At 45.6% G+C, this 24836-nt stretch overlaps 1 protein-coding gene and 1 pseudogene across 4 annotated transcripts in view; one reads left to right on the top strand and one right to left on the bottom strand.

Annotated features, from left to right (window-relative positions):
- PC (pyruvate carboxylase) overlaps nucleotides 1-24836 on the top strand; it is a 101412-nt gene that overhangs the window by 16536 nt on the left and 60040 nt on the right. The gene's annotated exons all lie outside the window — the stretch shown is intronic.
- On the bottom strand, nucleotides 23989-24827 carry LOC128311732 (60S ribosomal protein L17-like; annotated as a pseudogene).

Here is a 24836-nt window from a genome sequence, read left to right on the forward strand (position 1 = left end):
AGTGACAGCCTCTCTCCTGCCCAGTAGCCATCAAGGTTTCAAATTGGGGTCCAATCCCAACCAGCATGTTCTCAGACACCATGGAGCCACCTACTGACGTTCTGTTGTTTCTGTTGTTGGTAATCGTCCTTACGTGTGGATAGCACTTTATAGCTTCATCATTTCATGAGACAGTTCGTATTGGCACTGGTTAAGGTCATGGTTTCACAATTTATGGATGACAGAACAGAGGTTAGAGGGGTTCAGTGATCAACCAGCTCTTCCAGTTAAGAGGCAGAGGCAAGCTTTGAAAGTGGCACCTGAATTCTGGCTTCGAGTTCCTCCTGCTTTTCCACAGGGGATTAGAATGTGATGTGGCTGTGTCCCGGTGCGCATGGCTGAAGGGATCACCCTGAAACTCTCAGTCTTTCCTATTTCATCTCTTCCATTTGCAGCTTCTGTCATCAGAGCCATTTGTTGTCACTTGGGCAAGGTCTCCTCTCTGTCGTGTTGCCCAAGGCTGAGGCGAGGGCCACTTCAGTGAGACCTTAGGATTTCCTCAGCCTTCCAGGCTTTTGACTGTTCTATTCCAGCTGGTTGCAGAGCAGCTCTTTGTATTTTTACTGACCTGAGCCATCTTTCCCTTCCCTTTTTTTTAACTTCCCGTCGTCCTAAATGGCAGTTTGAATATTTGGCAGAATAAATTCCCCGTGACCTAATCCTGCATTTCACAATTGACTGAATGGTTTAAGAAGGGCAAAAGCTATTACCGTGCAATATTCCAAGAAATTGTTCCTTCCTCAGGCGTTGACTGTGTGTGTGTGCTCTTTCTTGGATGCTGTAGGGCTCCAGGAGGATCTGACGCGGCCCTTGCCCTTGGTGGTGCAGCTTGTGGTTGGGGAGAGAGGGCGTGCATGTGCCGGGGCAAAATACATGCCCGCTCAAGTAGTGCTTGTTAACGAGGAGCAGTTACGGCACTGCTCACTGAGGCTGATTCTGTGCCATGTGTGACGCTCACCACGAAAATGGATGCAGGCAGTTACCAGAGAAGTGGCTGAGAGCAGGGCTGGAGTCAGGAGTGGAGTTTGGGTTTAGCCCTTTACCAGCCCTGTCACTCTTGGCAGGTTCCTGAGCCCCTTCGAGCCTTGGTTTCCTCATCTGTAAAACAAGGACGATAAAACCCTTGTGGAGGGCTTAAACAAAATCACTTATGTGAAGTGGCACCCATCAGCACGGTGGCCGTGTTGATGGTTGGTGGAGAACAGTTACAATGTGACCTTATTGCCTACAGCCCAGTGACAAATACTTGAGACCGGCAGTCTGACTGTTCCTCCCAGCCCTCTTAATGTTAATGCCTAAGGGGACAAAACCAACCTTAGCCTGACAATAGCTAGGCCTGCACGATTCTGTGAGTCTTCTCAGAGCCCTTTGGAAACTTCCCCTTATCTTTACCTCCCCCAGCTCCCCAGCATGTAGTCAGTCACCCTTCACAGCTGCAGCGCAGCTCTTTCTGCCCCCTGCTCCTGTGCTTTAATAAAACCACCTTTTTGCACCAAAGACATCTCAAGAACTCTTTCTTGACTATCGGCTCCGAACCCCAACACTTCAAACCACATCAACAAGGGAACACATTGCAGACAGTAGAGCACAGGAGCCCGAGGGCCTGTAAGCTGAGGGCACTGTGTCAGGTGGGTGGCTACTCAGGAAGGACTTCTTAGGAGAGCTGGCCCTGAAACAAGGGGCCATATTTGGGCTGGTGGAGAGGAGAGGACAGCATTCAAGTGGTGGCATATGGAGAAAGGTGATGATGAGAAAAGCCAGGTATTGGGAAGGATGATAGCCTCGCTGGTAGGGGGAAGATGATGGCAACCCTGCCAGGGTGGAGATTTGTGTCTGCTGTGTTCACTGCTGAACCCACAGGACCCTGCGCTTAGGCAGTCCTGTTGAGACAATGGTTGCTGTCGGGGGGATTCGTTCTGTGAATGCCCAGCCGCCTGCTGGGATCTGAGACCGTGAGGAACCTCTGAGATGCCGGAGCCAGCGACCACCCACAGGTGAATGGGGTTTTGAAAAACTCTTCCGGAAGTTGTGGGCCAGTGGGCCAGCTGACCAGGCTGGGGAGAGGCGAGTCCCAGCATGGGGAACAAGCTCTGAGAGGTAGTTGTTGCAGCTCGGACATCCTGATGCACATGCAGACTAGGGGCAGGAAGAGGCAAATACGACGTGTCACAGGAGAAAGTTGCCATGGGTGGGGTGGAGAGAGGACTTGGAGAGCTCCCATTTTCCACTCTGCCTCTGCCCTGAGATGCAGGGCTGGGATTTTCAAGCTCAAGAGACAAATTGGACAGGCACGGAAGCGGGGAATTGGAATGGGATGCCCAACTCACAATTTCCTGAGAAAATTCAGTTTGCTTGAGACCAGAGCAGCTAGTCCTGAGAATGTACCTGGAGGAAACTGTCCAGAGGGAGATCAAGCAGAGTCCTAATTCCTGAGCTGCATCTCCCCAGCTGTTGCCTCTTCGGGCCTTCCCTTCTCCCCCGATCTTAGGGCAGGAGCCACCGACGGTGCCCGGTGTCCGGATGAGAGACCAGCATGTGGTCTGTGCGGTGAGCCTGCCAGAACCCCTTGCTGCTCCGTTAGGTGGGCTGGCAGGGCTCATCGTGAGAGAAATGGCTTCCAGGTAGTTCGCGCTTTCCCTTTACGTCCAGGGCAGGACAGGTGGGAGCTGAAACTGCCTGCCAGTGCTGGCACTTACTCTACACAAAACAGTGCATCTGTAGAGGTTAAATTTGAGCGTTTTTGTTCTTTGCATTGTTTAGGTGCATGGTGTGGGAGGCATTTTGGAGAGGGAGGTCTTCCTAGCACACGGAGCGTATGCATTTGTGACTGGTTTCTTTCTTTCTTCCAACTCTAAGTAAAACCTTGGATTACGAGTAACTTGTTCTGCGAGTGTTCCGCAAGACAAGCAGACGTTGCTAATAAATTATAACCTGATAAAAATGAGCCATGTCTTACAATACGAGTAGTGTTGTGCTGAATGTCACATGATCACAACTGAGTGAATGGTTCTTGAAATTCGCTTTGATATACAAGTGCCTTGGATTACAAGCATGCTTCCGGAACAGATTCTGCTCCCAAACTAAGGTTTTACTGGTACTTGCATTTTCATGCTTCATGTGCTGGGGCTTTGGAATGGCATTTGATGAGCAGAACAGACGTGGGGCACCTGCTGAGGAGAGGGAAAGTAAGTACATTGAGGCTGGTCATGAGTGAGGGGATGGTATACTTTACCTTCTAAGTGAAGATCTGAGTCTAGTCCTATAGCTGGCCTCTCTCGTTTTTAAACTCTGAGTCAGTTTCTACTCCCTCATAAGCTCACTTCTCCTACTGGAGACAACACAGCTTAAAGAGTTTTGTTTTTTTGTTTTGTTTTTTCTCCAGGAGGCAAATGAAGGGCCTATCCAGGGCAGAGGGCAAAGACAGCCAGCCCTAGCAGATTTCTGGTCCCAGTCACTGCCTCTGAGATTTTTGTCCCAGATCAGCAAGCCAAACAAAGTAAGCCCGAGGGTCCAGTCACTGATGGGTTCCCATCCAAGGATCTTTGATGGTGTTTTTTTACCCACAACATTTTAGAGACTAAATGTGTGGTATTTTTCCTAACACCAATTTTCTGACTCTGATACCACCTGGGCATCCTACAATTTAATTCAGTTCTGACACTAGCCACCTGGAGTTAGTGGCGACCCGGTGGGTTAAGGGCTCAGTCGTACAAGACTACCTCCAATTCAGATGCCAGTCACAAGTCCCACATGGCCACCTGTACTTCTGACCAACTGGCTGTAAATAGGGGGTTCCCATGACCACCTCCTTGGGTTTGATAATTTGCTCTAATGGCTCACAGAACTCAGGGAGTCACTTTATGTATGTTTACTGATTTGTTATAAAGGATACAAATGAACATCCCGGTGAAGGGGTACTTTGGGTAAAGTCCAGAAGGATCCTGAGCACAGGAACTTGTGTCCCATTGGAGTTGGGGGGATGCCTCCCTCCCTGCACACAGATGGATTCACCAACCAATCAACTCTCTGAACTCTGCTGTTTAGGGTGTTCATGGAGGTTCCGTTACGTAGACATGATTGAACATTCGTGATTGACTCCCATCTCTAGCCTCCCCTTCCTGAGGCCCAGGGGTGGGGCTGAAAGTTCCAACCCTCTAATCTCACCATTGGTTACTCTGGCAACCAGCCTCCTCCTGAAAACTCTCTGGGTGCCCAATGAGAGTTCTCATTAGCATAGACTGTGGTGTGGTTGAAAAGGGCTTATTGTGAATAACAAAAGACTCTTCTTGCACCCCTATCACTCAGGAAATGCCAAGGGTTTTAGAACCTTTGTTGCCAGAAACATAGAATAAAGACCAAATTCACATTTCTTATTAAATTACAATAACACAGGGTCTTTGTGGGATTCTGGGTCTGGATGGGGTGGCATCCCCTCACAGTGAAATCTTTGGGATGATGGAGTGCCTTCCACCCTGAAAACTGAGGTCTGGTGGAACAGCCACCAGTGAGGCCAAGGCCTTGGAAGCCCTACACATGGACCTAATAGAGCCTTGTAACAGGAGACCAAGTGGTAAACCGAAGGATTAAGTTTAACTTAAAAAAGTATGTATTTCAGCTAAGTAATACTTGCCTCTGATCCAACATCTGTATATAAAAGCCTCGTTTTGTCCCTTTCCCTCGTAGCCCAGTTCCACTCCCTAGAAGCCACTTCTGGTTGAAGTATCTTGTCTGTCCTTTTAGAGATGATGTGTCCATTTAAAATATAAATCTATTTCTATTTGTTTTTCCTCGTATACTCTCTCTCTGCTCCGTGCCCTTTTTATGTATCGGTTTGCCTTTGAGATCCTCCCATGTCAGTACAGATGTCCCTGCTTCACTCTTTAATAACTGTGTAAATTCCATAGTAGTTTTTTTTCTTTTTCTTTTTTTGCTATATGTTTACTACAAAATATAGCACACAGAAGAGGAACTTTTTTAAAGTTTATTTTGAGAATGTGTGCATGTGTGTGTGTGTGTGTGCTTGAGCAGGGAAGGGGCAGAGAGAATCCTAAGCAGACTGCACTGTCCGCGCAGAGCCTGATGTGGAGCTTGATCTCACAAACCCTGAGATCATGACCTGAGCAGAAATCGACAGTCATTCGCTTAACTGACTGAGCCACTCAGGCGCCCCCGCAGAAGAAGTATTTAAAACATATAGCCACACACATACATTAAGACAAAATAATGAACTTCTATGTTTCTGTCCCCCAGGTTAGGGAATGAAAAGGTTAGGACCACACATGTAAGCCTGACCCTCCCACCCCAGTTAAACAGCCGTACCCTCACAGCTATTCTTTTGTAATAATCATTCTCTTGATTTTTTTTTCAGTAGTTTTACCACCTATGACCGATCTCTGCATAATTTAGGCATAACTAAAGAATGTTTTTGAACATGATAGACATGGAGTCATACTGTAGACCCCTGTTTCGCTTGGCATTGTGTTTGTAATTCATCCATGTGGATGCGCACAGCTCGCTTCCTTTTCACGTGTTTCACTGTTCTGTAACTACCCCCCCCCCCCCCATGAATGTGCTACAGTGTATCCTCTCTACTGCCAACAAGCCTTTGGTCTACTTTCGTGTACTTTCGTGTTTTTGCTCTGAGGAACAATACTACTGGGAACATTCTTTGTGCATGGCTCCTGGTGTACATGAGCATGAGTTTCTTCAGGGAATAATCTAGGAGTGGAATTGCTGACACATCTGACCCTCCTAGGTTAGGGGAAACTTTTCCAATGTGGTTGTACTAATACACCCTTCTTCCCACTAGCAGTATAGAGCACTGAGAATTTTCTGATCACCCACATAGTGGGAATTTGGACTACAAATCTGTGAGTGTTGTTTTATGATTACAGCTTTTGTGGGTGTTTTTGTTGTTTGTTTGTTTCTCCAATTACTCAGTGACAAGGATTAAGACATTGGGTTTTTTGTTTTTTGTTTTTTTTTGCAGGTAGCTGTTGTGGGTGAGGAGAGGTAGATCAAATTCATTTCTGGTTCATTCTCATGCAAAGAGAGACAGACTCCCCACCTTGGGTGGGCTCTGAGCTGTGCCCTTATGCTAGTGAGGCTTTGAAGGATCACCTGGTTCTGTAGATGGCCTCAGGGCAAAGACTTCAAGGTTTACTTGTCTCTGGAGGCGGGGGTTTCTTCCTCCATTTAGATTTTGGTCTGAGTGTTCTTTATTTTCTTGCTAACATGTTAATACTTTCAAGAAAATTTTGGAAAGTCAGAAGTTTTTCTTTTAATTTAAATACTTAAAAAATTAAAAAGTATATGTACATAAGTATTTTATTCAGCATTTTTAGTCATCATCTGCAGGAGGCATGGATGGTGTTTTAAAAACACCCCAAAAATTCAACTGAGGAAATTCGAGGATTTAATTGGCTTTATTCAGGGATTCATGAGTTGGGCAGCATCTCATCTAGCAAATAGAAAGGAGCTGCAGGGCTATACAAAATGGGAGACTTTTGTTGGCAGAAGGCGCAGGGACAAGGAAAGAGCAGATTACCCCATCTTTGGGAGGACGGAAAGGGTCTATCAGGTAGATACCTCACTACTGCTGACCAAGAAAATTCGAGACTGATTGATTTAAAAATTTTTTTAATGTTTATTTATTTATTTATTTTATTTTTTTTTTTTTGAGAGAGAGACCGAGTGTGAGTGGGGAAGAGGCAAAGAGAGAGGGAGACACAGAATCCAAAGCAGGCTCCAGGCTCTGGGCTGTCAGCACAGAGCCTGATGCGGGGCTCAAACTCACAGCCCGTGAGATGATGACCTGAGCCGAAGTCGGGCGCTCATCCGACTGAGCCACCCAGGCTTTAACTTTAAAGTAGTGCTTTTGAGGCAGGGCCCTTTCATCCCTAGGTTGTGGCTCCCATTCTCATGCGTTTTGGCTTTAACACTGAGAATAAGACCAGGAGCATCACAGTGATGTTGTGGAGGTCGTTTGGGCCACTCTCCCAGAACTGTAGTACTTTGATGCTTGGGTTGGGCCTGGAAAGCTGACTCACTCATTTCAAACTCCTGTGCCATTAATTTGTCCTGGAAATTCCAATTTGTGAATTTGTAATGGAAAATAGAATCTCTGGGGTCCCCCCTCCTCATTTGAAAGACCTGTGGTTGACCTAAGTATGTCTTTGTGGGGGCTGGGTCCTCCGTAGCATTCACTCCACAGGTAAGGTTGCTTACAGACCAGGAATAACACCCAGGCAATTGTTGATATGTGTTTTAAGGAAGTTTTAAAATGATATCCTAGTTTAGACTCTGGTCCCCCTTGTCTGTGGTTGCAGACACCTGCTTTCACATAGTTCTTTTTTCAAAATATTTTGCCCTTTTGATTTCTGGAATTCTCCATAATTTTCACATTTTTTGCATTCCTGGGGAGACTGTATGAATATCCCATTTTCATTTTGCTACTGTCAGGTTGATCTTGGTAGGTGTAAATTTCAGGCTGGCCTAATTCTTGTTTTTGTTTTTTTAAAGCTTTTAATGTTATCTGGATACTGAAGAGGCTACTCAGTTTTCCCTTTTTTCTTATTGTGGTAAAATACACATAACATAAAATTTACCATCTTAACCATTTTTAAATGCAAAGTTCATTGGAATTAAGTGTATTCACGTTGTTGTGCAACCATCACCACCATTCAACCCCAGAGTTTTTCCTCATCTTGTAAAAATGAAACTGTTTCCGTTAACCGATAACTTCCATTCTCCCCTCCCATTTGTGCCCTGGAAACCACAATTATACTTTGTCTTTTCATATGCTTAGTGGCCATTCATGTACCTTTGAAGAAATGTCTCTTCAGGTCCTTTGCTCATTTTTGAATTGGGTTGTTTGTTTTGTTGTTGTTGAGTTTTAGGAGTCCTATATATTCTGGATATCAATCTTCTGTTGGATATATTGCTTGTAAATGTTTCCATTCTGTGGATTGCCTTTTTACCCTGGGAATAATGTCTTTTGATGCACAAAATTTAAAAATTTTCATGAGGTCTAGTTGGTCTGTTTTTTCTTTTGTTACCTGTGTTTTTGGCATTCTATCCAAGAAATCATTGCCAAGACCGGTGTCATGAAGCTTTTGTCCTGTGTTTCCTGCAGAGTTTTATGTCTTACGTTTAGGTCCTTGACCATTTTGAGTTAGTTTTTGCATATGATGTTAGATAAGGATCCAGTTTCATTTTTATGCATGAAAATATCCAGTTTTCCCAGTATCATTTGTTGAAAAGACTATCTTTCTCCATTGAATGGGCTTGGCATCCTTGTCAAAAACCCTTTGATCATATATGCAAGAGTTTAATTCTAGGCTCTCAGTTTTATTCCATTGGTCTATATGTCTGTCTTTATGCCACTTCCAGACTATTTTGATTACTGTAACTTGGTAGTAGGTTTTAAAATCAAGTGTGGCGGCGCCTGGGTGGCTCAGTTGGTTAAGCGTCTGACTCTTGGTTTCGGCTCAGGTCATGATCTCACGGTTCATAGGTTCAAGCCCCGCATCGGGCTCTGCTCTGGAGCATGGATCCTGCCTGGGATTCTCCCTCTCCCTCTTTCTCTCTGCCCCTCCTCTGCTCTCTCTGTCTCAAAATAAATAAACTTAAAAAAAAATTTTTTTTTAAATCAGTAAGTGTGAGTCCTTCAGTTTTGTTCTTTTTCAAGATTGTTTTGTCTATTTGGGATCCCTTGAGATTTCATATGAGTTTTAGGATGGATTTTCTATTTCTGCCAAAAAAAAAAAAAAAAAAGCCGTTAGGCTTTTGATAGGGATTGCATTGAATCTGTAGAACACTTTAGGTAGTGTTGACATTTAACAAAGTTAAGTCTTCCAATCCATGACCATGGGATGTTCCCATTTATTTATTTTTTATTTAGTTTTGTAGTTTTTATGGAACAAAGTTTCCACCTCCTTGGTTAAGTTAATTACTAACTATCTGTTCTTTTTGAGGCTATTATAATGAAATTGTTTTTGTAATTTTCAGATTGTTTATGGTTCATGTATTGAAATGCTACTGACTTTTGTATGTTGCTGTTGTATCCTGCTAATTTATTCGTTCTTATAATGTGTGTGTTTGTGTGTGTGTGTGTGGGGGGGGGTATCTTTTGGGTTTTCTACATATAAGATCACATCATCTGCAAACAAATAATTTGACTTCTTTCCAGATTGGATGCCTTTAACTTCTTTTTATTGCATAATTATGTTTGCTGTGAATTTTTCATTTATAGCTTTTATTCTGTGGAGATAGTTTCTAGAATTTCTATTGCTTTTTTTTTTTTTTAGTTTATTTATTTATTTTGAGAGAGAGAGAGAGTGAGGGGGGAAGGGCAGATAGGGAGAGAAAGAACCTCAAGCAGGCTCCACACTGTCAGCACAGAGTGATGTGGGGCTCAAACTCATGAACCATGAGATCATGACCTGAGCTTAACCAACTGAGCCACTCAGGAACCCCTCTTGTTTTTTTTTTTTTTTTTTTTTAGTATTTATTAATTTTTTTTCTCAGACAGAGCACGAGTGGGGGAGGGACATAGAGGGGGAGACACAGAATCTGAAATAGGCTTCAGGCTCTGAGCTGTCCACACAGAGCCCGATGTGGGGCTTGAACTTGAGAATGGCAAGATCATGGCTTGAGCCAAAGTCAGATGCTTAACTGACTAAGCCACCCAGGTGCCCCTCTTGTTTTTTGTTTTTTTTTTTAAATTTTTTTTCCCACATTTATTTTTGAGAGAGAGAGACAGAGCACAAATGGGGGAGGGGCAGAGAGAGAAGGAGACACAGAATCTGAAGCAGGCTCCAGGCTCTGAGCTGTCAGCACAGAGCCTGATGCGAGGCTCGAACCCACGAACCGTGACATCATGACCTGAGCTGAAGTCAGTTGCTTAACCAACTGAGCCATCCAGGCACCCCCCGCCTCTTGTTTTTTTAACGTAAGCATTTATGGCTGTAAATCTTCCCCTTAGCCCTGCCTTCACTACATTTCAGAAGTTTTGGTATGTTTTGTTTTCATTTTCATTAGTGTAGTTTCTTATTTCCCTTGTAATTTATTCTTTGATCCATTGGCTGTTTAAAAATGTGTTTTTAGGGGCACCTGGGTGTCTCTGTCGGTTAGGTGTCTGACTCTTGATCTCGTCTCAGGTCATGATCTTATGGTTCCTGAGATTGAGCCCCATGTTGGGCTCAGTGCTGACAGTGCAGAGTCTGCTTTGGGTTCTCTCTCTCTCTCTCTCTCTCTCTGTCTCTGTCTCTCCCTCCCTCCCTCCCTCCCTGCCTCTTCCCTACTTGCACATGCTTTCTCTCTCTCTCTCAAAATAAATAAAGTTAAAAAAAATGTGTTGTTCAATTTCCACAAATTGGTGAATGTTCCAGTTTTCCTTTTGCTCTTTTTTTTTTTAATTTTTTTTTCAACGTTTTTTATTTATTTTTGGGACAGAGAGAGACACAGCATGAACGGGGGAGGGGCAGAGAGAGAGGGAGACACAGAATCGGAAACAGGCTCCAGGCTCCGAGCCATCAGCCCAGAGCCTGACGCGGGGCTCGAACTCATGGACCGCGAGATCGTGACCTGGCTGAAGTGGGACGCTTAACCGACTGCGCCACCCAGGCGCCCCATCCTTTTGCTCTTGATTTGTAATCTGATCCAGTTGTGGTTGGAGAAGATATGTGTATGATAGCTATCTTTTTAAATCCACCGAGATTTAATTTGTGGTCTAATGTATGATCTATCTGGGAAAATGTCCCATGTGCATTTGAGAAGATTGTGTATTCTGTTGTTGGGTAGAGTGTCCTGTATATATCTGTTAGACCTAGTTGGTTTGTTGTGTTATATAAGTCCACTTCTGTCTGGTTGTTCTAGTATTCTGAGTGGGGTACTGAAGTCTCCAACGATACTGCTTATCTCTCTCTTCAGTTTTGTCAGTTGATGAACTGTCGTCAGGTGTGTAAATGTTTTTAATTGTTATATTTTCTTGCTGTTTGAACCTTTTATTAATATATCTTTCTCTTGTAGTTTTTTTTTTATTTGAAATCTATCTTGTCTGATATTAGCATGGCCACCCTACTCTTTTTTGGTTACTCTTTGCAAAGAATATCTTTCTCTATCCTGTCACTTTCAACCAGTTTGTGTCTTTGGATCTCAGGTGAGTTTCTTGTAGACAGCATATTGTTGGATTATGTTTTATTCATTATGCCAATCTCTGTCTTTTGATTGGAGAGTTTAATCATTTACATTTGAAGAAATTACTGATAAGGAGGGACTGCTGTCATTGTATTATTTGTTTTCTATATGCCCTATAGTGTTTTGTCCTTCCTTTACTGCATTATTCTTTTCTTTTGTGTTCAGTTTAATTTTTGTAGTGAAGTGTTTAAGTCCTTTCTCTTTTCCTTTTGTATGTATTCTAAGCTATTTTCTCTGTAGTTACTATGGGGATTAAATTTAACATCCTAAAGTTGTAACACTCTAATTTTAATTTATATTAGCTTAAATAATATAAAAAAAAAGTGCCTTTATAGCTCTGTCCTCACCCCTTTCAGTTGTTGATGTCACAAGGTTACATCTTTATATTGTGTGCCCCCAAACATAAGCTAATAATTCTTTTAAACAGGCTCCTAAATTATGTAGAAAACAAGATTTGAAGCTACAAACTAAATTATGTTAATACTAGTGTCTACACTAATAATTGTTTTTTTCCTTCAAATGTATTACTCTCTTAAATGATGTAAACAAACAAAAAGTACAGTTATAAACCATTGTTGCAATAATACTAGTTTTATAATTGCCAATGTAATTACCTTTATTGAGATCTTTATTTCGGCATGTGGCTTTTTGAATTTGCTTCTAGTATCTGTTTATATTATCCTGCATGATTCCCTTGAGCTTATCTTGCAGAGCAGGTTTAGTGGTCAGACCCTCCCTCTGCTTTTGTTTACCTGGGAATATGTTTGTTTTTTTTTTTTAATTTTTAAAATGTTTATTTTTTATTTTTAAAAAATGTTTATTCATTTTTGAGAAAAAGAAAGAGACAGAGTGTGAGGAGGGGAGGAGCAGAGAGAAAATGAGAGACCCAGAATCTGAAGCAGGCTTCAGGCTCTGAGCTGTCAGCACAGAGCTGGACGCGGGGCTTGAACTCACGAACCATGAGATCGTGACCTGAGCCTAAGTTGGACGCTTAACTGATTGAGCCACCCAGGTGCCCCAAATGTGTATTTGTTTTTGAGAGAGAGAGCACGAACAGGGGGTGGGAGCATAGAGAGAGGGAGACAGAATCCAAAGCAGGCTCCACGCTGTCAGTGTAAAGCCCGATGTGGGGCTTGAACCCACGAATCATGAGATCATGACCTGAGCTGAAGTTGGACACTCAACTGACTGAGCTGCCCAGGTGCTCCTGGAATTATTATTTTTTTAAATGTTTATTTTTGAGAGGAGTGGGGAGAGGCAGAGAGAAGGGGAGAGAGAGGATCTAAAGCAGGCTCCACCCTGACAGCAGAGAACCTGATACAGGGCTTGAAATCACGAACAATGAGATCATGGCCTGAGCCAAAGTTGGACACTTAACTGACTGAGCCACCCAGGCACCCCTACCTGGGACTATCTTAATTCATCCCTCACTTTTGAAAGATGGTTTTGCCACATATAGGATTTGTGGTTGATAGGTTTTTTCTTTTAGCATTTTGAATATATTACTCCACTGCCTTTTGGCCTCCAATGTCTCTGATGATTAATCTGCTAAATACCTTATTGAAGATCCCTTGTATGTGACAATTTGCTGCTCTCTTGCTGTTTTCAAGATTGTCTTTGTTTTTGTCTTTTGGAAGCTTGATTATAATGTGTCTTGCTGTGGGTCTCTTTGACTTCATCTTGGGATTGGTTGAGGTTTTTATATGTTTGTATTCATGTTTTTCATCAAATTTGGGATGTTTTCAGCCATTAGTTCCTCAAATATTCTCTTCTTTTCCTTCTGGGCTCCTACAGTGTGTATGCTGGTGTGCTCGCTGGTGTCCTACTGGTGCCTTAGGCTCTCTTCACTTTCCTTCAGTCTTTTTCCTTTCTGTTCCTCACACTTGATAATTCCCATTGTCCTGTCTGCAAGTTCACATATTCTTTCTTCTGCCTGCTCAAATCTGCCTTTGAATCGTTGCTGTGAAATTTTCATTTCATTTATTTTACTTTTCAGCTTTAGAGTTTCTTTTTGGTTTCTTTTTAGTTTTTTTCTATATCTTTATTGATATTTTCCACATAATTTTCTTGACTTTTTTTTTTCACATTTTCCTGTAGTTCTTTGAGAATCTTTACGACAAGTTGTTTTAAAGTCTTTGTCAAGTATATCAGCTATTAGGTCTTTTTCAGGGGCAGTTTCTATTTTTTCCTTTGAATGGGCCATACTTTTCAGTTTCTTTGTATGCTTAGTGATTTTGTTGTTGTTGAGCACTGGGCATTTTATTCTAATAGTGTGGTACTCTGGAAATCAGACTCTTCCCTTTCCCCAGGGAAAAGTCTGTTTTTATTTATTGTCTTCCTAAATTACTGTAGGCTGCCATCAGCCTGGGGTGTATATGTAAGGTCTTTCAAGTGTTTTCTGTTTTCCTAGCATGCATGGTCACTTTCCAATTCTGTGTGAGCCGTTGTTTCTGAATGTACTAGTCTTTAACATCTGGCTTCCCAAAGGGGGAAAAGTAAACCATGAAGGGGAGAAAAGAGGGTACATGCCCTTTAAATCCCCTGCAGTCACTTCCATGGGAGGGGTAGGGGGCTTATGACAGTGGAGGGAAGCGCAGTAACCGTGACCACGCACTTCTTTGTCTGCACCTCTGTGATCAGAAACAGTGGCCAGTAATCAGAACACAGATCTTTGTTTGGAGGTCAGGGTCCTCTTTGCCCACCCCTGCCCCAGCATGTTGTGTGTCCTCTGCTCCAGGAACATGTACACAGCTGCCTGCCTTATGGCTAGGGTTTGGGAATGCATAGAGGCTACTGTGCTAAGAGGTGAAATTGACAGAAATGAACTGCAATCTACCCCTTAAGACTTTCCATGGAAATTGAAGACTCCAGACTTCAACAGACTCCAGAGTTCCAAAATAGTAACTTCAAAAGATTCTGCCAGTGTAGTTGTTGTCTAGGAGGGAAGTCAGATTCCTGGTACTTCGTATTCTGTCATCTTCCCAGAATCCTCCTACTTATTATTGGCATACATACAGATAGATGATCATCTTTTTGTAGTACCTTACCATCTCCAGTGTACTTTCATATGTGACTTCATTCAATGCCTACTTTGCCTACACATTTCAGAGGACAGACCTCTTTGGTGGTTCTGCTCCTGCTCCCAGGTGGTCTTTGCCCTCTTTAGTCCCTTTGGTATTTGCCTGTCATGCTGTGCTCATCACACACCACTAGTCTGTTCTCTGGGCCAATTTAGACGTAAATTCTTCTACTTTTGTTGTCTCAGACTTCCTTTCCTATTCCTTCATGTAAGTTTCTCCTATTCTTTACATATTTTCTCTTCTTTCTCTTAGGCCTGATTCTACTAATATTGCTTGTTTCCCATGTTCTGGTTTCCTGCCTTCATCACCACTCTATCACCTTAAGTAGGTTTGACACCATCCAGCCCTTCCTAGTGGGGAGAGTAGAACTCAAAGTTACCACCCCAAATGCTGTTCTTTATTGCGTGGACAAATGAACCTTTACCGAAAGCATGTTGTGTGCTGGGGGTTGAGTAAGTGCTTCCCACTCGGCGTCCCGTGGTCTCATTTAGGCTCACAGCAGCGTGTTTTACTACAGGATTCTAAAGGTCAGCTTGTAGAGTTTTCCATTGATTATCTATAATCTTCCTTCTATTAGTCTGTGAGGACGGGAAGGAATACATTCAGTCAGGTGGTTTTCTGTCCATGCAGCTAAGTGCTTCATGTATATTGACTGTCAATGATTTTCAAATTTCTGCAGCTTTCTTCTGCCATCTATCACATTTCTGGGCTGCTGTTATCTTCCATGGGAACAGAGAGGAGTCCAGCCGTGTGACTGGGAGTCGAGCTCTGGAGTCAGACTATTGGATTCAATAGTCTGATTAATTAAAGCATAACTAGGGAGGCCAGCCTGGATGGTTAAAAATTATATATTTAAAATGTCATATATGCATGAATGTTCATAGCAGCATTATTCATAATAGCCAAAAAGTAGAAACAACCCAAACGCTTATCAACCAATGAGTGAATAAACAAAATATGTTATATCCATGCAATGGGATGGTACTCAGTCATAAAAAGGAATGATACATGCCACAGCATGGATGAACCTTGAAAACATTACACTACATGAAAGAAGCTAGTACAAAAGGCTATACAGTATATGAAATTTATATGAAACGTCCAAATTCATAGAGGCAGAAAGTAGATTGGTAGTTGCTAGGTACTGGGGGACAAGGGATTGGGGAGTGACTGTTAACAGTACTGTGTTCCGTTTTGGGATGATGAAAACGTTCTGGAATTAGATAGTGGTGATGGCTGCACAACATTGTGAAGTACTGAAATCCACTGAATTGTATGCTTTATTTAAAAAATTTTTTTAATGTTTATTTTCAAGAGAGAGAGAGAGAGAGACAGCGTGAGTGGGGGAGGGGCAGACAGAGGGAGAGAGAGACACACACAGACACAGAATCAGAAGCAGCCTCCAGGCTCTGAGCTCTCAGCGCAGAGCCTGACGTGGGGATCGAACTCCCAAACTGTGAGATCATGACCCCAGCCGAAGTTGGATGCTTAACTGACTGAGCTGCCCAGGTGCTCCTGAATTGTGTGCTTTAAAATGGTGGGAGAAAAACTAAAAATTTAAAGTTGCAACCTGAAAGCTTAATCATATCACATTAGACTTCTCTTTGTCAGTGCACGTGTATGTTGCATGTACATTTTTAGGCCCATGTGCCAAACAGTTCTCTTTGGTCATGTACCTACTCTGGAGTCCTATCAACTTACCATGACTTGATAGTTTTTAAAAAATTCTACTTCCTACACTATGCCAGGCATTTAAGAAGTACAGTACACTATAAATATTTATTGAATTACCTATGCTTGCTATTCCCATTTCATTAGTGTGGACAATTGCAGGTTAGCTATAATTACCTTTTGCTCAAGATTGTTTCAAAAAAGATAATGCCCCTTAAATTATGTGTCTTTCAGTAAGAGTTCTATATTTTATATTTATAAGCTGTGTATATATTTTTTCCAGGTAGAAAATAGTGTGTTTGCCTTTTCTGATCACAAAGGTAATATTTGCTAATTATAAACAAGATTCAGATAATGGTCTTGCCTAGACTGTGGCCTTTAGCTTTCAGAAGCCTCCAGACAATTCTGAATATGAAAAGGAGCTTCTTTCTGCCCTATCCTTCTTTTTATTATCCTCTCTGCATTCTTGAGTTAGTTTGGCCTTCATCACTTCTTTCCAAATAGCTTCTCAGACACCTTCTCTGACACAGAGAACTCGAGGATGCTATTGTCCTCTTGTCCGAAGATCATGTCTGTCTTGTTTGCAAATAAGAAGAAAGAATATATGGTGTTTGCCATTTGTTCTGCCAAGTTAACGCCCCCTTAATTCCTAACTTTTTTCTTTCTCTCCCTTGTTTTTTTTTTTTTTTTTTTGCCTCGTGCTTTTCTGAATCCCGAAGCTGTGTGTTTTTCTGCGACCCATTTAAAGTCTTCATCCATGACATAGCTCCTTTGTGGAAAAGAAGCAGTAGACTTCCAAGACTTCTTCCTTTCTCTTTGTGTGTGGCAGAGATGTTCACTAGCCTGCCTTCTTGCCACAGTGGTATGTGGTCCCCTTTCTCTGCTGCACTTATGGCTCAGCAACCTCGATCGAGGTGAGACGTGGCAGCAGTGACAGGCCGTTGTCTACTTAGCAGCTGATGTTATTGACCCACCTGTACCTTGCTTTTCTGTTGGGAGTTATTTTTTTATGTTTATTTGTATATTTATTTAGAGAGAGAGAGCGCGCAAGTCGGGGAGGGCAGAGAGAAAAAGGGACAGAGAAATCCCAAGCAGTCTCCATGCTGTCAGCACAGAGCGCACCAGGGAGCTCAGTCCCATGAACTGTGGGATCATGACCTGAGTCGAAACCAGGAGTCGGACGCTTAACTGACCGAACCACCCAGGTGGCCCTGGGAGTTATTTTCCAGCAGTGAGGATGCTCACATACTCCTTGTGTCCTTGTTTGAAACCCCTGTTTTGGCTAACAGCAAACTTGGACAGGACAGTTCATCAGGGTGAGGTAGAGCCTAGGACCTAGGCCAAAACTAACAGGCCTTCTCAGGGATGGAGAGGCCAGTGGCCCTCGGCTTCCTGTGGATGGCAAAGAACTCATACCCACGTCACCCGCAGCCATGTAGGGATGTGGACCAGAGACAGGAAAGAAGGGTAGAGCACAGGATAAGCAGGCACTTCTCTCTGGAGGTGTAGATGCACGTCCGCCAGGGCTGGGGGCTATTGCTTTGCCTGATTGACACTGAAGACTGAAAGCGTGTTTTCATCTTAAGTTGGGGCAGGTGCTCATTGAATGAAAAGTACATCTATCTATAGCTGCCTCTTCATCCTTCTTGTCATCGTTCTGTTTATTTAGATTTCAAGTGCCTCCCCACTCTGATTAAATTAAGACTGCCGGGAACCCCCTTCCTTCTTCAGAAAGTCTATTCTGAGATTGTAGATTCTGGGTGGGCTTGATGCAGACAAAGGGACGCATAGCCTCATTCACAAGCACAGGGGAATTGTAATGAGGAAGATGGTGGGTCTCCTTTTTCCTGTTTAACTGAGCCGGGGGTTAGGGAAGGAACCCCTTTGTAAATGATGTATAGGGGTTGGCAGCTTTCTCTTTGTAGAGCCTTGTCAGCCTGTAATTCTCAGGGGGTCTTCCAAAGTGTGGGGAAAATGAGAGCAGAATTCTTGGGTGGTTTTGTACCTGCTGGTTGATTTTTTTTTTTTTCCCCCTTGTGGAGAACTAAATTTATATAAAAGAAATCAGCAGCGAAATAATAACGGCTGCTACGTTTGTTCGGCTCTGCTGTGGTCTCTTCTGGAGGTCGAAGGTATTACCTTGAGGAAACTGAGGCTCCTGGGGGTGATCGCCTTGCCCCAAGTTGTGCAGTGATGGAGTAGCAAAATCAGCTTCAGACTCGTCTCTCTGGCCCGACACCCAGGCCACACGCCGGCCCTGTTGCTCTGCCACTGCTGACAGAGCACGACATGGCCAGCCCTCCTCCAGAAGGCCACATGCTTGCTCCTTTCTCTCAATGGCCCAGGGTTTCCTGTTTGTCATGTCTGTGCTGATGTCCTTCGCGAAGCCTTCACTTGCTTTTATTTTCCCTTCCCTGCCAGCATCTGACATGATGCCCAGGGTGTAGAAGCAGGGTTCTTTGCTCAGAACATCTTGGTCCTTCTCTGGTTTACAAAATTGTCCTTGGTCTCTGTTTTCTTTTTGCTTTTATTTCATCTCTAGAATGCTGCTGCTTTAAGGCTAAAGTGAAGATAAAGATAATCCTGCCCAAGGGTTTGAAGAGATGTAAAGGAGGAGTTTTTTTAGCAAACAGTTGAGTTTTTAGCAAGGTTGTTGCCACACTCCTCGATGCGCTAGTGAGAGTGGGTTGTCTTCCTCGTGACACAGCGGAGGCGAGGGTATAAGTAGATGCAGTCAGGGGGCAGTCGAGCCACCGACCCGCTAAGGCATCTTGTCCTTGGCCACGTTGCCTCCGTCCTATTTCTCTGCAGTGAACAAATGTGAGTCCAGGCCCAGTGCCATTTCCCGAGGTGGTCAGAGTTCTCCCGTAGGAGGAAGAGAGCCACCGGTGAGGCTGCCTGGAGGAGGGTATGGTGATAACATAGTGGTGGCTTCCAGAGCCTGGAGCTGACAGGAAACTGTGGCCAAGAGTTGGCCCTTGGTCCTTTGTGAAGCTGCAACAGGTCCCTGGAGGACAGTCCGTGTGCCTCGCCTGCTTTTAGGTCCATGCCATTTCTCCTGTTCCCCCGTATTTCTCCCAGCCCCGTATTCTGAGATCTGGGGCTGATGGCCCCGTTGGATGGACAGCCTGGCACCTTTGTCTAGGGTATCTACTGTGCAGGCTGAGGTTTGTCTTATGGCATGTGGAGTCTGAGAACACATCTCCCTTGCCTTGCCCCTCCTCCCTTCCCCTTCCCTCTGTACCCCAGCTAGTGGCGTGGTGTATTCTGGGCCCGTGGTAAAGTGAGCCTCGTTGTTCCAGATTACTTACATACGTACTTTGTCTTTGTCTCTGCTAGTCTGATTACTGCGGATCGAACTAGTCTTGTTCTGAATCCATTCATCTGTATATTCACTCAGCGACTGTCTTGTGCCAGACTTTGTGGAAACCTGCATTCTCAAACCAGTATCACTTGCAGAAGTTTGGGTCACTGATGTGCCTTTGACCTGATGCCTGTTTTATAAACTCCTGTTCCTCCCGAGTAATACAGTATCTTTTCCCCAAAGAGTTGAGGCCTAGATTTTGATTCTGACTTCATTCAAAGGGGGAGCCTGGGCCAGGCCCCTCACTGCCAGGCCTCATTTTTTCCCTCGGCATTGGGAGTTAGAGCCCCCTCCCCCTCCTTGCTGTCTGTTTGCTATTCCTAGCACACAGATCCTCAGGACTGGCCCATTCACTGCCTCTGGCCTGGAGCCTGTTCCACTGTTGTCACTACCTCCCCCCTCCCCAAGCATCGGCTTCTGTTCCTTTGCAGCTTGTCAAGCTCCTGGAGGTCTCAGGGGAGCCTCTAATAGCACACAGGAAGCCCCTCCCCCAAGTTCCTCAAAGATGCTCTTTAAGGGTATGAGTGAAGGGGGAATTTGAAAATAGAAAATATTTTCTTCATTCATTTTACCCCTTGAGACTAACCTGGTGGCTTGAGATGGCCCATTTGGGTCCATGGTGCCGGGATTGTCTGAGTCTTCTCCAGGGCCTCTCCTGAAACCCTCCGGTTTATGTGGGCGCTGGGGGCCTGCAGGCTTGTGGGGCTTGGTCTGTCTCCTCTCTGAGCTGCCACATTAGAGGCCCTTTTGGATAGAGGAGTCTGCAGGGAGAAGACGGGGTGCGCTGCGGGCCTCCACTTGACGGGCTCTGCTTTGAGGCTAGGGCGAGCCGAACATCTGGAAGCTTCAGGGGTGGAGAAGCCTTTTATTCATTCTATTTATTTATTCCTTTGCCTCTCATTTTCCCACCCATCTTCTTTTCTCACCCACACCGCCAAAAGAGACTGTCAGAAGTAGAAATGTTAACAGCGGCATAGGCATAGACTCCAGTAGACGTGAGGCCTGGTGGTTTGTTTATGCCTCCCTTCTGCAGGAGCTGCGGGTGGAGACAAGAATTCTAATTGCCTTTGTGTGAATTCTCCTTTAATGCAAAATTATTTAGGAGGAGGAAAGAGGATTTCATTTGTTGTTTTCCTTACCTGCTGGAGAGCTCACAGGCTGCTGCCAGGGAAGGAGTTGGCATTTGGAGTCAAGATTTTGCAGTGGATGGTGGGTGTTCCATAGGGGTAAGAACACGTGTAACTTAGGGGAGAGTGGACAGGATTCCAGTTTCTCCCCTCCCTGTAGCTGGAGGCCCTCCTGGAACTTCCAAAGGCCCTCCCCACAGCTGGCTGTTAGTTGTGAGCACTGCTGTCCCTGATGGCTGAGGCGCTGCTTGCCCTGGGTCTCCCAAATGCAGGCCAAAAAATAATCTCTGCCTTGTTACACAAGAATGCCAATGGTTTTCCAGACCCTTTCCCTTTATTGGTAACTTTCTTACATCCATCCAAGCAGTTGACGCACATTTATTTAGGTGTTAGATTAATTAATCTGAAGCTTCGGCCTAGCTGAGGCAAAACACACACACCAGACAAAACCTGAGAGCAGGGAAGAAACAGCAGACACACCGACTGCTATTAAGGATAATCAGCCCTCCGGGCCTACTTCCAGTTTTCCTAGGAGCTTACTTCTGGAATTTCAGACTTGACCTCTTTTCTCAGGTTATCAATTCTCCATTCCCTTCTGACCCCAAGTAGGTGAGGCCCATCTCTGGAAACCTGTACCCGTTTGTATAGATCCTCACGGCAAGCACAGAGCTCTCACATAAGATCCTGAGGGAATTTAGGGATTTCATTTTGCAGATGGTCACAAAGAACGAGGCCTGGGGTCCAGATGTTCTGGATCCACGCAATCCCCTGGACATTCTGCAGTATTGTGTCTCCCCCTTAATGGCTTATCACTGCCACAGACATTTACCCTGTGCCTGTTGGTTTCCTGCTCTGCTAGGTCTGGGCTGCCAGGGGGAACAAGCCGTGGTCCCAGGCCTGGCAGTTGGCTGAGCTGCGTGCTGCCTCTAGCCAGCCGTGTCACTCGGGAGGTTAGGCTCTATTTCACCTTGTTAGGAGCACAGACCACACGCGTAAAACTGCTCGGCAACAAGCAGAGCAGGCTATCCGCAGCCATGAGCCTGGCTTGCCCACGGCTGAGTGGAGACAGTGGGCGGGGCTGAATGGCGAATCACCACTGGAGCCCTTGGTCTCCGTGGTCACTGGGCGCGGAGTGGTCTGCAGCTGGCCTTCACCCCCAGGGGCCACTGTGTAGCTGAGAGAGACTTGCATGGCCCCAGACTGATTACTTGTGTTCCGGGCCCCATGTTCCCTGCTGGACACGGCAGGGAACCACAAAGATGAGCCCTGGTGGCCTGGTAGCAGGGAGGACAGGCAGAAGGCCTGTTACTGTTTAATTATAGCCGTGAAAAGTGCTGTGAGGGAGAGCGTGGTGGGGAAGGAGAGCGCCTTGGCAGGGCGGGCCGGGCAGTTATCTGCCTCCACAGTAGGCGGCTGCTGGGTGTGGATCTTGGCAGAACACAGGGAACCTGAGGCAGGTTTTGGCCACTCCAGCTTTCCACCTAGCTGTGAACGGGAGTGGCACCCTCCTTCCCCCCAGCTCCTCCCCCTCCTTGGCAGAGTCGGGCTCCTGGTGAGCGCCTTCTAGCTGGCACACCCTAGGACCTCTGGTGGCACAGAGATGAGGGCAGAAATGCCCCCAGGGGCAGGGTCTGTTCGTGTCACTAAGTTGAGTTCAGTGTTCTCTTGCCTGGCAGCGGATCGTCAGTTTATGGGTTATCTGGGCTTGTTCTTTTCTCGTATTTGTCAACCATTTACTTGGGACCAGGCTGAGTCCTTCCCTCCAAGAACTCCCAGTAAAGTCTCCTTGGGGCCTTGCTTCGTGGTGTCTTACCTGTTTCCTGCGCCGAGACCAGGCAGGGATGAGTGTAGGTGGAGGAGACGGAGCCGTGTTTGGGTCACCCAGGGGCTTGGTGATCAGGAAACAAGAAGCACCGGGCTGTGAGTTCCTAGATTTCTCTTTTTTTTGAAGGCAGCCCTTTAACCCTTCAAGCCCATGACTGTGACTGTGTCTGAGGGCCAGTGCCACCCTTAGGCCAGGCACACCTCAGGGGTCCCGCCCTTGGGAGTACCTCCCCCTGAATCTTCTGTGTCCCACCTCCGGTGCCTTTCTGGCTCGGCATTCCCGAAAAGGAGTGGGACCCACATCGCCCCCTTGGGGTCTCTCTGCCTTCTGCCCTGTGCGGGGACAACCAGATGTCCTAAGAGGTTGTCCCAAGGTCCCACGTCTGGGCCCAGTTCCAGAAGGGCAGCTCCCACTGGTGGCCACAGTATTTCTTTTGTAGGATCATGTGAGATTGCGCAGCCACGATGGTGCTGATAACGCAAAGTGTGAGTGACTCAAGTTTTTTTTGTGGAGGAGGAGATCCCCCCCAAATATTTGCCTGGGGCCCACACATCCTAGGTGTGGTCCTGCCCAAGGGCTAGTCATTGGGCCCAGCCAGCTCTGCTTTGCAGCTCTTGGTCTAGACCACAGAAGAGGATAAGGGCCTATTGTTTGTCCCCAGGGCCTGAATGACACTTTGTTTTCCGCGTTGGAACTCCCCAGGCCCATGGCTTTTCTGCTGCTGCTGTTGCAGCAGTCACGTCTAGGATGAGAAATCCGATCCCACTCTCACTTCATGTTCTACTGAATATCGTGGAAGGTTGGGGCTGTGAGCCTGGGGGGTCTGTGTTCGTCTCTGTGGGTGGGAGTAAGAACCGAGATGCTGAGAGAAGGGGCCTTCCCTACCAGGAGACCCTAGCTGTGGCAGCAGGGAAAGCCGGGAGACCTGTGTGTTCACATTGAACTGAGGAGCTAGTTGGCAGGAATCTAGGCCTGCTCTGAATTCGCAGGAAGGGAATGTGGTGGGAACGCCGGGTGAGCCCAGGCTGGGGGCCGCCTGGCCAAGGGGGGGGATGGGATTTGCTGCTCTCCTCTCTGTTTGCCTCCTTGTTCTCCTCCAACTGCACACGTTGGCCACTTTGCCCTCTTTGGTGTGGAAACGGGGGAGGAGGGGGGACAGTCCTAAGAATTGAAGGTGCCTCTTTTGTGTTGGGGTCAAAGGAATGGAAGGGTGGTGTGGGGGCGGAGAGCAAACAGGGAAGGAGCTCCTTTGTAAGATTTTGAAATCCGAGGCGAGCAGTCTTTCCCGCTCAAACTCCCAGGCCCTTTCAGGCTGTCAGTGAAAGGGCGCTGAGTCAGCTCTCCTGCTCTGACTCAGAACAGGAATCCTGTCTCATTCTCTGCTCACCTCTTTGCCTCTTCTTAGGTCACGAGGCGAAGAAGGTTGTTTTAAAGTTGGTTTCCCTTCTCCCAGTCTGTAGGAAGTGGCCTCGTAGACAAGTGTCTCTTCAAGTGGGGTCCCCAAGACCATTTCAAGGGGGTCCCTGAGTCAGAATGATTTTCACAATAATACCAGGAGATGACTTGTCTTTTCCACTGCGTTGACATTTGCACCGATGGTGCAAAAGCCAAGGTGGGCAAAACTGGTGCCTTTGCAGGAGTCAGGGCAGCCGCAGCAGACTGCCCGGGCGGGGGGTTGCGGGGGGCACAGAGCCCTTAGCCTCCTTACGCTTGCTGTTGCATAGAGGCGGCTTCACTGAGTGGCCTTGAGGAGCCTCAGTAAAGATGGCTCATTTCGTTAACTCCCCTGGGATATCTTTTTCTTCTGTGTAACCTCCTCTTCTGGTTTAGGAACAATCTGTTCTTTTTCCGTGGGGATCATCTCAGTGTGGCAGGGAGAGCTCATTGTGTGGGTTAATCCAACCATGAGCCCTGAAAGTTCTATGCGGCATCCTGAGGACCTCGTTCACCTGGATGTGCTCGATGACCAGAGAATCTACATCTAAACTCTCAAGTTCAGCATTACCCTCTGCATTTTTAAGCATGTACAGTAAAAATTCAGCACTCTTTTTGGGCCACCGATCCTGTGTCCAGCCCCACTGTTTGGCCTGGGCACACCTACCAACCCCACCCATTGTGGAGTCACCTCATGACACACGTTGCTTCTGCAAAGTGACATTTTTCAGATACTTGGTGGCTATTCGGGTATTCATACCCTTGATGGCCTAGGCAATTTCATGTGTGTTCTTTTTTTTTTTTTTTTTTAAATGTTTGTTTATTTTTGAGAGAGAGCTGGGGAGGGGCAGAGAGAGAGGGAGACACACAATCGAAGCAGGCTCCAGCTCCAAGCTGTCAGCAAAGAGCCTGACGCGGGGCTCGAACTCACAAACTGTGAGATCATGACCTGAGCTAAAGTCGGATGCTTCACCGACTGAATCACCCAGGCACCCCTCATGTGTGTTCTTAAAGTGAACAGGAAGATTTGAACACTCAATTTGTATGATTTTTGTGGAATTTTCTGGGTCAAGTGAGTAGCAAACCATTTTCAGAGA

This window comes from Acinonyx jubatus, chromosome D1 (genome assembly GCF_027475565.1).
Source record: "Acinonyx jubatus isolate Ajub_Pintada_27869175 chromosome D1, VMU_Ajub_asm_v1.0, whole genome shotgun sequence".
Lineage (NCBI taxonomy): Eukaryota > Metazoa > Chordata > Mammalia > Carnivora > Felidae > Acinonyx > Acinonyx jubatus.